Genomic DNA, 15,407 nt, shown 5'->3' on the forward strand with positions numbered 1-15,407 from the left:
TCCCCTTCCCCTTCTTCTTCTTCTTCTTCTTCTTCTTCTTCTTCTTCTTCTTCTTCTTCTTCTTCTTCTTCTTCTTCTTCTTCTTCTTCTTCTTCTTCTTCTTCTTCTTCTTCTTCCTCTTCTTCTTCTTCTTCCTCTTCCTCTTCCTCTTCCTCCTCCTCCTCCTTTTCCTCCTCTTTTTTTTAAGCTTGGAGCAAACATTCTGCTACAGCTCTAAGTAGTACATTTTTATGAAAAATATTCCCCCCAAATTTAGTGAAGCATAGTTATTTTTACAGATACCTTTAATGTCTGGGTTAATAGAAAGCAACTGGATTCTCAGTCTGTTCCTGCATCCAAGCTGTTGCCCTAACACAGTGACAGTGAGCCTCGTATAGATGGAGTGCGATGTGAAAGCTCTGACCAGTCATGGCTGATGAGTTATGGCTGTGACATCATTGCTGGTACTCTACTCTTTTCTGAGAATACCCACGGCCCGTGTGTGTGCTGTTATCTGATGCTCGGCCCCTGAAGGTGATGCTGGGGCAGCTTGGCTTGGGTGCCAAGAGAAAGAGAGCTCCTGTGCCCACTGTTGCATGTGTGCTATAGATTTGCCACCACTGTCCTAACACATCCATCTCATGTAGTCCCTGGAAAATTCCACTGTACAACTGTGAGAGAAGGCAAACGTTATCTTAAAATTATTAAAATAATGTTGACTATGTGAATCTATTGAAAGGATCTTGCAGATTCGTATAGGTCCCAAATCTGTCCTAACAGATCTCATCTGTGCCCTTAAGTGCTACATGTACGCTGGTGACTCTCAAGATTTACATCTCCGTCCAGATGACTTCTCTGAATGCCAGACTCATATATATAGTTTTGTAGTTAATCCTGTCGTTTATGTGTCAAAAAATGGCCCCTAGTTGCTTGAAAAATAGACAATGTCATTCTTCTTTCTTTTATATTTCAATATCAAATCCATTAACATATCCTCTCAGTTCTATCTTGGAAATGTTTCCCAAATCCAACTTTTCATGAAAATTATCACTACCCATCTGTCTCCAAGCTACTTAACCTCTTGCCAACATTACTGCACCCAACTCCTAGCTGCCTCCTGCTTCCACATTTTGTTATATACTTCTCTTTAACCTATCTCTTCTTCACAGAAAGCCTATAGGATTTTTCTGGAATTTGAGTGAATAACTTTTAGTGGCTTTCCATCTGAATCAAGGTAAACTCTGAAGCCTTTGCCATGGTTTGGGGGACTTCATGTGCTGCTACTCAGCTGCTCTTGATCTCTTATAACAGGAAGAGCCTCCTTTGCTCAATAATACCAAGTATTCTCTTGCCTGAGGGACTTTGAACTCATTTCTCCTTGCTGAGAATGCTTTCCCCCTGCATACACCTGTGGCTCAATTCCTTGCTTCCTTTAGGTTACTACTCAGATGTCATTTTACAAGAGTAATTGGTGCTGACTCCTCTGTAAGCCCCATGATCACTCTATTCCTTTTCACTGATTTATTTATTCCTTTTATCACATCACCTCTTGGTACAATATGCACTTATTTGTTCATTTGCTCTCTCTCTTCCCAGGAGAATGTAAGCTTCAGGGCAGAGACTTTCCATTTTGTTTATTTCTGTGTCTCCAGTGCCTGATTTATTGTTGGTACTTGTGCATCAAGGGCAGATGGCCAAGAAGCACATGCACCAGGCCTGTTGGAGCAGTGTTTATGGGGAAAACTCATGGAGATAAGATCAATAAGTGGTCCCCTGTTGTCCTTTGTATTACAGGGAATTGCACAGACATCTAGCAAGTGCAGATGTTAGACTCCAGGAGAGGGTCCCTGACCTGTAGGCTATGGGCCTTTTAAACTGCATGATTAGATAAACATCATCTCTTTCTCTGGATGCAAAACATTACAGACTGGCAGAACTTTGGCTCCAGTTCTGTCCAACAGCTCACTTTTGTGTTTGCTTAACATCAGTGCTTTTCTTGCTTAGATTAGAGGCTACAATTCTCTGCTATGACAAGGAATTGGCATAATTTACCACATTAAGACTTCAAGATTGGAAAGGGAGAACTTCTAACCATGGCATAGTAGAAAGTGGTTGGTTGAGCAAACCTGTATTTGACCAGTAACTAACTGTTACCTTAATGGGCCATGGCCAGAAATCATTAAACTTTGCAGAAGACCACATTTTTTTTTCTTGTCCACTAACCTTCAGGACAAGGTCACTTGTATTTATTGACACTTAATGTTTATTGAGTGATTAATACTAGTGTGTATATGGACGTGTGTGCATGCACATGTGTACATCTGCTTACTATATAGCATTTCCTAATTTAAGAACCTGATTTAGGACTTTTAAAACAAGGAGGAGCAATATTGGGAGTGGGGAGCTCTTTGGGGTTCATAATAAGGGTCTCTTGTGGTTCTATTTAATTTACAGGGAACATACTGGGCCATACAGATTACCCTCTTAAGCAAACAGTAAAATCTTTTCCCTTATGCCAACATAGAGGATTGGTGTGTGTAATGTAAAAACTATTAGTGTCCTTGAAGTATGTATCACCACCCTACAAATTTGATACTGGAGTAATAATTAATACAGAGAAGGAATAAAAATTCATATCTTTGTTTAAAAGATAATGTTCTAAATAATATTATAGAAATATTTAAAATAAATTTCTAATTTTAGAACGTGACTTAAGTAAGCTTGAAAGTTGGAGTAGGGCTAGAAATTTATCATCTTTAACTTTTTTCCTATAGCAAAGGATTTTTGAGTATAATATTACTTAATATATAGAAGAAAATTATTTACAATTATTTTAGGCAATCTATATTTTTCCTCTGGGAATTATCTTTTATTCTTGGTCATATTCAAAATTGGTCATGTGGATATGCAGAGTAGTAACTTCAGAGAGAAGAAAGGTAAAAATGCTGTATATTACAAGTAGTATGTAATGGTGCACACCTGTAATCTCAACTTTTGGGAGGTTGAGGCACGAGGATTGCTGTAAATTGGATGTCAGCCTGAATTACATAGTGAGAGACCCTGTCTCAAAAACAATAACATCATCATCATCATCATCACCAACAAAATTATAAAATTATCTTAATATTTCCATCTGTGATGTTTGTTTCAATGACAACTTCCTAGGATAAGGGGTACTCCTCTCATAAAACACTACTTGTAGGTGTGTCTGTGAGGCTGTTTCTGCAGGAGGTTAACATTTGGAATAAGTAGACTGAGGGAAGAAGACAAACCTTCATCAATGTGGATGGGTATCATCCAGTTTGTTGAGGCCCTAAACAGAGAAAAGTTAGAAGGATACATTTTCTCTTCTTAAACTGGCATGTTTGTTTTATCTTGCCATGGCTGGTGAAAATCCTGGTTCACTGACCTTTGGATTCTAGAATTGCCTCTAGAATTCCTGGGACAGGAATTATACCATTGACTCCAATGGTTCTTACGCTTTCAGTATTGGACTGAATTACACTACCTGATTTTCTGATTCTCTAGCTTGTAACAGCAGGCTGTGGGACTTGTTGGCCTCCATGATGGCGTAAGCCAATTCCTGTAATTAATCTCTCCCTCACTCTCTCTTGGTTTGGCTTCTCTGGAAGACCCTCATTATTGCAACATTCTAAGGAATCTCACTGTTATCTCATCAACTCCTTTGCACCTATACTTTATCCTGACCACATTACATAAACGGATCACTGAGGGTTATGAGCTCTCTGCAATTCAAGGTCAGTGATATATCTTTAGGTATCATTTTTCCCACATTCTCTACATTTCACAGGCCCGATCACCTTTTCCTTTCTTCATCTCTCACCTCTTATTCTCTGTAACATATTTCTGTTTTAATTCTCTTCCTAACACTTTTAAATTTTTTCTTTGGTTCTCTTCTTCCTCTTGTCAGCTAAATGAAAGACTTCTTCAAAATTTTGACTTTGGCTCTCTTACTGGTCCTCCTTCCTGTTTGATTTTCATAGGTACCATCATTAAATTTATATTCTTGCAACTTTCTCATTTTAGCCTTCATTTTTATCCCAAAAGATCTATGTTTCTACTTTCTATTATTTAACTTTTATTGTGCTCTTTATTTAGTTTGGGCTTCTCATAAAAGAGAAACCATGTGATATTTAAGCTTGTGTATCTGATTTATTTTACTTAATATTATGGTCTAAAGGTGCATCCATTTTCCCACAAATGACTCAAGTTTATCCTTCTTCATAGCAGAGTAGTATTCAATTTTGTATAAATACCACAATTTCTTTATCCATTAATCTGTTGATGAACATCAAGCTGCTTCCAAGAATTAGGTATTATGAATTGGAATTGTGCTGCTATAGACATGAGTATGCATGTATTAATGGAATATGATGTCTTTAACTGTTTTGGGAAAATAGCTAGAAAGAAATAACTGGAAATGGAATTTCTAGTTTTAATTTTGTGAGGAATCTCCACACTTTTTTCCACAATGGTTATGCTAGTGTATATTCCCACCAACAATGTAGAAGGGTTCCTTTTTCCCCTCAGCCCCATTAGCATTTGTTATTGGCTGATTTATTTTTTCCCCCATTAAGTTTATTGGTATGTTTTAGGTATACAGTATAGTCACATTCTTCATTGGGATCTTGTACCTTTACATGATACGTCTTGGTTCTTATTTTTTCCCCTTACCCCTGACCTCCTTTCACCCCCTCCACCCTTCCCTATTTACAAAGACTTTTTTTCCATTTTTTTCCTGTTTCACATTTTTTCTTTTCCTTTTTTCTATTCTACCTTTTTTTATGTATCGGAGATTGAACTCGGTACCTTGTTCTTGCAAGGCAGGCAGTGGCACCACTGAGCTAAATCCCCAGCCCCAAGACACTCTATTTTCATAATACCAGAAAGAACAACTGATTATATCTATCACAACACCTTAGCCCAAGTGATACAATCAGCAACACAGTAGCCTCAAGCACAGTTTAGAAATTGACAATCTGCGGCAGTTATTAACCTATCACCTTTAACTGTGTGAATTAAATCAAAATCAAGGACCAGCCCCAAATATGTTTATAGTGAATATACTCCTGAATATAGCAACTTTACCCTTCAGGATGGGGACTTAGAAGGAGTTGGGAAAAGAGAAATAGATAGGTAAAAGGATAGGTGAAGGTTTCAAGTGAAGCCAGAGGACACAGGAAGATCACGCAAACTTTAGGAAACTGTTGAAGACAAAAGGGAAAGACAGGATGAAAGAACAAAGACAAGAAATAACAATAATAGCAATAGGGAAGCTAGAAATTCAACTCACTTTCCTTTGAAACTAGTGACAATTAAGAGAAGGAAAAAGAGAAGAAAAGAAGAAAGAAGAAATGCAAATTAGGGCAGGAGCAGGAACAAAAAGCGAGATGAAGAACAATGTGCTGGAGTCAGAGACGGAGTGGGAAAGAGGAAAAAGGGGAAAAAAGGGAAGACTTTAAAAAGCGTGGAGGAAATTTTTAAATTAAAAATAAGAGGAAAAGAAAAAATAACTGTAAAGACAAAAAATCAAAATGAAGGGCCTCCTTCAGGGTGTGTCTCTGCTGTCACAGGAGACAACGGGCAGCAGTGTGCAGATCTCAGTCCGTCTCAGCAAGCCAGCAGCGGACTGCTGAGATCCAGGCTGATTTCAGGCTTCAAGGCCCTGGTTGAGCTCCCTGACCTCCTGCAGGGTTGAACTCTGCGAGGTTTTACTGCAGCTTCCAGCTGCCCTTCCCCTGAGGATAGTCCAGGTTCCAGTAGGAGGTGGTGATCCCTCCAGCTACCTCTACCTCTGTGGTAGCCTGGTGTGCTTACATTGCTTCACTTTTCCTGTGGGCTTCAATTCTCATTAAGGAGCCTGAGAGAGGCCCGCTTTCTGTTGTTCACTTCTACCTTCCGCTCTATCTTGAGCTCAGTACAATGGCCTTTATGACCCCCTTTGCCTCTGTGGTGTGGGACCAGGTACCGGCTCAACCAGTGGTGGGGGGGAGTCCTGGGGTGATACTGTCTGGTGCCCGCGAGCTCTGTTCCTCACTGGTACAGGCCCTGGGGCTCTGGGAGTGGAGTAGCAGCCTAGCTGTGTGGCTCCAGCATTCCTCAGTGGTCTGTGCTGCTTGGAGGCCTCTGGCAGATTTCTTGAAAATAGCTATTTTTCTGATGTGGGATGGAATGTCAGTGTTGTTTCAATTTGCATCTCTTGACTGACCAGTGATGTTAAACAGTTTTTTATATATTTATTTCTCATTTCTCCTTCTTTATCTGAAAAGTGTCTATTTATTTCAGATGCCTATTTTTGGACTGGGTCTTTAAAATTGGAGGTCCAATTTTTTGAGGTCTTTGTGTATTCTAAATATCAATCTTTTGTCTGAGAAGCAGCTGCCAAAATTTTTTCCCACTGTTTGGGTTGCTTCTTCCCTCTTTTGGCATTTTCTTTTGCTGTAACAAAGCTAGGTTTTTTGATTTTCTATTGGTGTACTCTGTAGACTCACTGTTTTATCAGGTCCATTATATCTTTTAGTTATATTTTCTGTAAGCTTGCTATGTGCCTTATTGATCTGTTTTGTATCTCTTCTATTATCACTTCAAATAACTCCACTATGTGGCTTTTATTTTCCCCCCTTCAATGCCCCCATGCATCATCTTTAGGAAAGTTAGGAGTTTTTGGAGCCATTTTTGTCACACTTTCTTCTCATGTTTTGATCTCTACTAAATGGAACTTTAGATCTACTAACAATAAAACAGTATTCAACAGCAATGGTATAGAGTTAATTAGCTCTCTAAATATTCATTAAGCTTAATAGGTACGGTAGTAAATGTAGCAGTGCTGGGGAACCAGAGAATGAAAAAGTAAAGTTTGAAATATTAATATCAATGAAAGATGACAATGAGGACAGAAAAGCAAGACAGGGAGTACTACTGATCAGTAAAAGAAAACTAATAGTATTAGGACAGAGTGACGGGGTGAATATGTTGAACAAGAAAAAGATAAAAAAGAAAAACGAAGAGGATATAAGCAATAAAAGAAAGATAGAAGGAAGAAAAAAGAATTAAAAGGGCAAAAAAGAAAAGAAAGAAAAGAAAAAGTACCTATAAAGGAAAATGACAAATAATAAAAAATTTAAAACAAATTGAATTAAAACATTTTCTGTTTGTTTTGGAAAGAGTTGTTTCTTTTCAGGATCTGCTGTTTTGGGATCCAGCCAGTCACAATTTTCTCCACCTAGCTTTTGAGTCTGTCAGTTTGTGAGGTGCCTTCCCTTCATCAGAGGCCCCTCTGTCCACTCACCCCAGTCTGTGCTGACTGTCCAAGATGAAGACATCTTTACTTACTTTGGTAGATGGGAAAAATAGCTCTCTGAGTTTTCTATGTATGTATGTAGGCCATGGGGTGTGGGGGGGTTCAAGCAGACTGTTAGACTTAATGTAAATACTCACCAGGCCTGGTTTCTCCCTCTCTCCCTGGGCATTGTCCTCATTCAGTGTCATGTTGGCTCCTTAATCTGTACCTTCGATGCCCCATGATTCCATCTTGTTCCTACAGAGCACTTATAACTACCTGATATGATCCCACTAACTTGTTGACTGTGCCTCCCACTAAAACTAGAGGCTCCAGGAAGGCAAGGGCCTCGGCTGTGGTCAGCTCTGTATCCCATGCCCAGCACTATGCAGGCCACATCATAGTTCTGTCCATATTTTCTGCAGGAGTGAATGAGCACAGGCCCTGTTTCTTTTAAAAACAAGGAAGGTATCTGGAGTTGTTGCCCTATTCCAGTCTTACTGGGAAAGCTGATGTCATTCCCACCCTCCTGCCATTCTCTTCCTCAGCCCTCCTCTAACCTCCCTCCAGCTAAGTGAGAAGCAACTTCCATGGGATGACAACATACCTAGGAAGATGTCCGTCACCTGGAAAACATTGCTGCGAGGTGAGGCACAGAAAGAAGGTGGATTTTCTGAGCTGGTGGGAGCTGGTGGCTCTAGGCTGCAATTTCTGACAGAGTTAGAGGAGCATCCAGAGGAAAAGAGTTACCTTCTTGTGGGGTGCCTGACCAAACAGGTTCTTAAGATTAGATCGAGACCCACGGGTGAGTCATAAGATCAATTTACTTGAATTATAACCTGAATAGTTCATTACTGTCATTCGTTCACTTTGAACTTTAAGAGACACAGCCTCTTCTCTCTGCTCTCCATCTTTCCTTCTTCCTTCTTTTCTATACCCTTTTCTCTCTCCTACTTAATTCTCCCTATATTTTAAAAAAGAAAGAAGAAAATATCAAAATGTTAAAAATTTCAGAGCAGATAATTATTTCATAAAGCTATCATGTTAAGTATGTGGTTGTATATGACTTTACCATGTGGAAATATTTATTCCTGTGGGTCACAGGTAATGTAGGGTGAAAAAAGAAGTACAAGCAGTGCCTTCATTCTAAGGCTGTCCCCCATATACAAATCCAGAGTTCATGGTTAACACTCATTGCACCAAAGGTGAGAAGAGGGAAAAGAGTACTCTGTTTCTTACATCTGTATTATTAAAACTCTAAGTTAGGGACATTTCCAAAGCCAAGATGGATTCTTCCCTTGAGATAAAATTGACTACTTTTTTGTGGGGGGTGGGGTTGTGTGGGGACTGGGGCTGGGGGCTGGAACCCAGGGTCTTGTCAATGTTAAGCACATGTTCTACCTTTAAGCTTGGGCTCCAGCCTCTGCCTGTTTCTTTGTTTCAACCTAGCCCCAAGACAATAGTCTTAGAGCACCACTGTACCCTCTTAAAAGGATCTTTGTAACTGTTACCATAAAAAATATTCTAAACCCCTTATACAGAGGGACTCATTTAATGGTTATACCTACCCTATGTGGTTAGTAAAACTATTACCCTGGTTTTTCTTTAAAGGTTAGATATGTCCACCATCATACCAGTAGTAAACATCTAGGCCAGAATAAATCGAGACAATCTAAGAAACCATCTCCATTTTTGCCAGTACTTTATAGTTTCAACATGGCCTCACTTGACTCACTCTATGAGACAACCAATTAAATCAATCTTACACTTACTGAAATAAAGTCTACTGGACTCCTGGCCTTCAACTGGAGTCCTCAAGATCTGTCTCCTCTTCACTTTTAATGTGAAATGCATCTATCTGCCCTGCTACTGTTGGGGAGGCCACTGCAGGAAGGCCAGGATCTTGTGAACACCATTTTCCCATCTTGATGTGTAATGCTTTTTGGAGAGAAATGGACTCTCCCAATGTCTTTAGGTGTGGGGTCAGTCAAGAGAATGTGCACTTTTTCAGACTGTAATGAAGCTTTTGTGTAAAAGGTGTTAGACTCGGGATCAGAAAATCTATTGGAATGATGGCTCTGCCATATACTCAGCCTGTGTCCTAGGGCAAGTTGTTTCTTCTTTCTCCATAAAACAGAAATACCATCTCATGGAGTAATGGTGAAGATTGCCCGAACAGGAAGACTATAATTATAATCAAAATTATAGATCACCAACACTGTTTCCAGTGATGAGAGGCAAAGAATAGTACTCTCATCTTTTGAGAAGATGACTGTGATCTTAGTTATTTAGTTCTCTGCATTCAGTCACTAACATGGAGCTTTGTCAAAAGATATTTATCTAAGGACCTGAAGTTCATTTATATTTCTCAGTAATTGCTTAGAGCAACCAAAGGAGATTTCTGCCACCATAGTGACATTTTCTTTATCTAAAGTAATGGGACAGCTCTCTGAGTGCCACTTTTCCATATGCTGAACTGGCTCTCTCCAGCAAGCACACTCTTGACTCTTGGTGTACACTGGGTAAGGCCTGAAACGACAGACATTCCTGAAATATATGGCAAAAACTAAACTGCCATAATTCAATTTTGTTTTTTTAAAAAAATCTTGGTTGAATTTTAGTAGGTGATATTTGTCTAGAAAGTTATTCATTTCTTCAGATCCTCCAATTTATTAGAATATAGATTTTCAAAATTGTACCTAATGATTTTCTGGATTTCAGTGCTATATGTTGTAAAATCTGCTTTTTCATCTGTAATTGTGTTGATTTGTACCTTCTCTTTCTCTTTTGGTTCATTTTACTAGAGGTTCATCTATTTTCTTTATTTTTTCAAAGAAACAATTCTTTGTCCCATTGATACTGTATATTGTTCTTTTAGTCTCCACCTTACTAATTTCAGAATCTTTATTATTTCTTTCCTCCTATAGGGTTTTATTTTTGTAAGATCTTTAGATGCATATTAGATTATTTATTTGATGTCTCTGATATTTTGATGTAGGACCTCATAAACTTCTCTCTTACAACCGCCTTTACTATATCCTAGAGATTTGGGTATATTATGTTTCTATTTTTATTTGATTCTGAGAATATTTTTATCCCTCCACCATTATCTTCTAGGACCTTCTGATCACTCAAAAGTAGACTGTTGCTGAGAGCCACTGTATGTACTTTTGGAGAAAAATCATTTTATAATTAAATTATGATCAGAACTGTCTAAGGCCTACTCTTCTTTTTTTTTTTCAGCTTTAATTGAGTTTATTGCTACATTTTAGGGATACAGTACAGTTACATTCATTGTTGGGATCTTGTACCTCTACATGACAAGTCTTGATTCTCATTTTTTCCCCTTACCCCGGCCTACTCTTCTTGCCCATGAGCTAGCTATGGTATGTGGAAACATTTTATCCCTGGTCACAGGTGAAGCCTCAATGGTCCAGTGGTATTGTGACACTCAAGTGTAAGATTACATTGGGTGAAGATATCCTGGTTCTTTCATAACAGAGTAGTAATAATAAAAAGAAAAGTTTCACTGGGGAGGGATAAATTCCTTATCTGCCCTACTCATTCCACCTACTGTTGTAAGAATGCTTTGTCCATTCCACTGTTTTCATCAGCATAACAGCCTCATCAACATAAGATTACTGTTGACCTCTGAGTCACTTGATACTACCTCTGATTACTGTATGAACCTAGGAAATAGTGGCAAACTCAGTGTCTTTGTCTTCGCACACTCTGAAACACTGACCTCCCAGTCCATGTACTTTGAAATTATGCAAGTCTCTATTGTCCTTCTTTCTTTATCCCTCACTGTCTTCTTTTCTAAGCAGTCAGAGGACTGATTGCCCTCTATAAATTGTTCAATCTCTATGCATTTGTATAGTTTCCCTTGGCCTTAATTTATATTTCTTTCAACTATAATCTTAGCAGTTATTTCAATTTTTTGCATTTGTGAAGGTTTGCTTTATGACCTAAAATATGATCTATTTTTGAGAATGTTCTATGAACTCATGAAAGGATGTATATGTTGTAGTTGTTGGAAAGGATGTTTTGTAGAGAGCTGTTAAATCCATTTGATTTGAGGAGTAATTTAATTGTAAAGTTTTCTTTGTTCATTTTTTTGGGAGGTCTGGATATCCTATCTGTTGCTGACAGTGGAGTATTGAAGTTCTCTACTATGGGGACCAATGTGTCCCTTTGAGTAGAGTTTGTTTTGTGAATCTGCATGCACCACTGTTTGGTGCATATTCATATACAATTGTTACATCTTCTTGGTGGGTAGTTCTTTTTAACAATGTGTAGTAACCTTCATTGTACTTGCTAATTTTATCTTGAAATCTGCTTTGTCAGTTATGAGTACATCTACTCTTGCTTGCTTTTGGTATCTGATTGTATGGAATTTTTTCCATCCTTTCACTTTCAGTTTGTAAATGTCTTTGCTAGTGAGGTGTAGTTCTTGCAGATAGCACAGCTGGGACTTGTGTTTTAATCCAATTTGCCAAGCTATGTACCATTTGTTTTGAGGGGGGTACTGGGGATCGAACTCAGGACCTTGCACTTGTGAGGCAGATGTAGTGCCACTGAGCTAAATCCCCGGTCCAGTCTATGTATTTTAATTATAGAGTTAAGACCATTTACATTCAGAATAATTATCAAAAGGTATAAAATATATTCTTTCATTTGTTGTTTTAAATATTTAACTCTTTTCTTATGCCCAATAGCTTATCATTCTTAGTTTTCTGTGTTTAGGATTCTTTTAAGTATCTTCTGTAATGCTGACTTAGTGGTAATGAACTCTTTATGTTTATCTTTCACAGTCTTATTTGTCTCAGTTGAGGGACAGATCATATGGATATAGCAGTCAAGATTAGGATTTATTTATTTGGTGCTTGAAATTCATTGTTTCCTACTCTCCTGGCCTTTAGAATTTCTGTAGAGAAATCTGAAGTCATTCTTTTGGGTTTATGTCTATGAATGAGTTGGTGTTTCTCTTCTCAGCTCTCAGGATCTTTCTTTGTTCTGTATTCTTGACAGTTTAACCTCAATGTGATGTGCAGATATTATTTTCTGATCATTGTTTGGTTTTTTTAATGTCTCTGTGCCTAGATATCTATACCTTTTTTAAGATTTTGGAAATTTTCTGTCCCTGTTTTATTGCATAGATTTTTTATGCCATCAGTCTCAATGTCAGTACCCTTTTCTACATCCAAGAATTGATCTTTTAATTATGTCCTAAAGTTCTTGGATGTTTTGTGCATGATTTTCCTATGTTTTTGTTTTTAGGGTCTGATTATAATAATTCTTTAACCTTATCTTTAGGCCTTGAAATTTTGAATTCTGTCTTCTGATAGATCCTACATCTTTTTTTTTTTTTTTTTTTTTTTTTTTTTCAGTACTGGGGATTGAACTCAGGACCTTGTGCTTGCAAGGCAATGCTGTTGAGCTAACTCCCTGGCCCCAAATCCTATATCTTGATGAGGCTTTACCCTGAGATTTTGATTTGATTTATTGCACTTTTACTAGCCCAAATTCCTGTTTTTCTTCAAAATATCTCTTTGTGGAATTGTTTCTTCATATCCTTGAAGAAACATACATTGTCTTCCTTAATTCATTCAACTGTTCAGTCATATCCTCTTGGAAGTCATTAATCATTTTTTTACATTTGGTTTTGGGGATCAGACTCAGGAACTCACTCTTGCCAGGCAGGCACTATGTTGCTGAACTATATCCCAGCTAAAGTCATTGATCATTTTTTTTTCTGATATTGGGGATCAAACTCAGGAACTTGTGCATGTGAGGCAGGCACAGTGCCACTGCACTAAATCCTCAGCCCACATTGATCATTTTTAAAAAACTGATCTTTTGAATTCTATATCTGACATTTCATGAATTTTAATAACTGCATTCAGCTTCTGATGAGTTCTGAACACTTGAAATAGTCATGTTGTCTTGTTTTTATATTTCTATCTTGACATTTGAAGTAGTCATGCTGCCTTGTTTTTATATTGTATTTCTTTTGTAATGCATATCTATTCAATTTTTTTTTGTGGGATTCTTCTTAGTGTCTACCCTTCTTTTGAAGGGTTGATCTCCGGTACCACTCAGAGAGAAAAAAATAAATCATAGTAGTAAATGCAGCACATTGGCAAACCAGATAGTGATATACAGTAAAAACAAATGAACAACAACAACTTTACTACCATTAACAATAGAAAAGAAATCAGAAATAACAGCGTAAACTAAAAGACAAAATTTAAAGGTAATAATAATAATGTGATAATAATAAAAATGGAGGGGCTTGAGAGGAAAAATGGGAAGAAACAGCAAAATTTTAAAAGGAAAGAAAGAAACAGGAAGAAAAGGAATAAAAATGAGATAAGTAATACAATTAAAGAATTTAAAATGTACATAAAATCAGGTCAAAGTGGGCCAGGGATTTAGTTCAGTGGTGCTGCATCTGCCTCTCAAGCACAAGGTCCTGACTTCAATTCCTGGTACAAAAAACCCCCAAACAAACAAACAAACAAACAAACAAAAAAGGTAAAAATAACTGACAATAGTAGATACAGAAGAAAAAGAAGAGGAAAAAAAAAAAAACACCCAAAACTTAAACAAAGAAATACGATAAATGAGTTTTGCAGATTCCTCCATGCCTAGGTGTTTGGGTAAATAGTTTCTTTCTACAACCTGTAGTATTGGAAGGAGGATAGTGAGTATCCTCTATTGGGGGAGGGGTAGTGAGTAGCAAATGGGGCCTGTTGTGTTTCCATATCCCCTTAACTGGTATTTCTCTGTGGATGCTGAGTCTCACTCCAACTTTCATACTGGGCAGGGCCAATCAGTGATACGTTGTTTGTCTCAGGACTGTATCCACTCCAGAAGCTTTTAATAAACATTTAGTTTTCTCCTGTGCATCTCAAGCCAATGTTGTCCTGAACTAGCTTTGTGGCCTGTGGGCCTGTGTGAAGTACCTCATTTGCTTCTGAAGCCCCTTGGATCTGTATTCCCAGGGACATAGAAAGTGTCCAAGCAGAGGTGTAACCCTGATCACATTGGTGTGAGGAAAGCAAATGGACCACTGAGTTCTGTGCTGAAAGGAAGCAGCAAAGAAAGCCAAGCAATATATTGGGTTTGACCCCAGTGCTTTCAAACTTCAGAAAACCATATAGTTCTTAGCACAAAGGGTACTACTTACTGCTAACCACGGTGTCCTCCAGAGTCTGAGATCCCCACTGCTTAAGTTTCTCAGGGGTTTTGTGACTAATCCTCCCCCTTTCCATGACTCTCTCTTGTGGTCTCATCTGCCCAGTCATTGGAGTAGGGATGACCCTAGAAATCTTGAAGTGTAGTTGTTCTATGACTTTTGATTCCTGGAGTACCTCAGTCTCAAACAAGCCCCCTTTCAAAACAGCTCCTGGTCAAACAACTCTGATGTATGACAGTGCAAAGTCTGCTGTGTAGGGGAATTACTTTCAGAGCAAAACCCCACATTACATTTGCCACATATACTAACTGTGGGTTTTCCCTAGGGTTCACACTGGGTCTGTGGGCCCATTCCAAGATTATTTTGTAGGGTTGGATTACACCCCCGATCCTAGTTACTTTTTCTTGTTGCTAAGACAAAATAGCTCGCACTTAAAGTTGAAGGAGGGAAGGCTTATTTCATCTCACAGTTTATAGAAGTTTCAGCCCATAAACAGTTGACTCCAAGGTAGGGTGGCATGGCACAGGACATTGCAGAGGAGAAACAGTTCATGGCAAGCGAAGTCAGAAGAAAATACAAGCAAGCAAAAAGTGACAAATGGCAGATTCTTTCTGTCCCTTTACATTGTGTCTAGGCTACTTTCCCTTATTGTGGTTAGCACTCACACCTCGGGTGGACCATCCTCAATCCTACCAAGAACTATACCAAACTGATCAGTGGACTAATTTAGTAATCACACACCCTCAATCCCAGCTTCACACACTCTAAATCATGCCACCTCTGAAAAACCAGCATGAGGGTTTGGGGACATTTAGACACAAACCATAACATCCTCCATCCCCCTTTCCCCAAGATAAAGTAGGTGTTTCAGAGTGCTTCTCTATTTTATTTTCTGTTTTTCCATAATTTTTATCTTGGCTTTTAGTT

General features: G+C 38.3%; 2 long non-coding RNA genes across 5 annotated transcripts in view; one reads left to right on the top strand and one right to left on the bottom strand.

Annotated features, from left to right (window-relative positions):
• Positions 1 to 3,551, bottom strand: part of LOC104853484 — a 9,852-nt gene extending 6,301 nt beyond the window's left edge. The window contains exon 1 of one of the 2 annotated variants that reach the window (XR_777800.1): positions 3,488 to 3,551. This is a non-coding gene — a long non-coding RNA (uncharacterized LOC104853484). Of the gene's footprint in view, positions 1 to 3,251; positions 3,308 to 3,487 lie in introns of those variants that run through there. The other variant, XR_777799.1, reaches the window with a different exon arrangement.
• Positions 3,552 to 3,659: 108 nt separating this feature from the next.
• Positions 3,660 to 15,407, top strand: part of LOC104853483 — a 62,082-nt gene continuing 50,334 nt past the window's right edge. For 2 of the 3 annotated variants that reach the window (XR_777797.3, XR_777796.2), the window contains exons 1-2: positions 3,660 to 3,737; positions 7,828 to 8,084. This is a non-coding gene — a long non-coding RNA (uncharacterized LOC104853483). The remainder of the gene's footprint in view (positions 3,738 to 7,827; positions 8,085 to 15,407) is intronic. The other variant, XR_777798.3, reaches the window with a different exon arrangement.

This window comes from Fukomys damarensis, unplaced genomic scaffold (genome assembly GCF_012274545.1).
Source record: "Fukomys damarensis isolate Sample0158 unplaced genomic scaffold, DMR_v1.0_HiC HiC_scaffold_5, whole genome shotgun sequence".
NCBI lineage: Eukaryota > Metazoa > Chordata > Mammalia > Rodentia > Bathyergidae > Fukomys > Fukomys damarensis.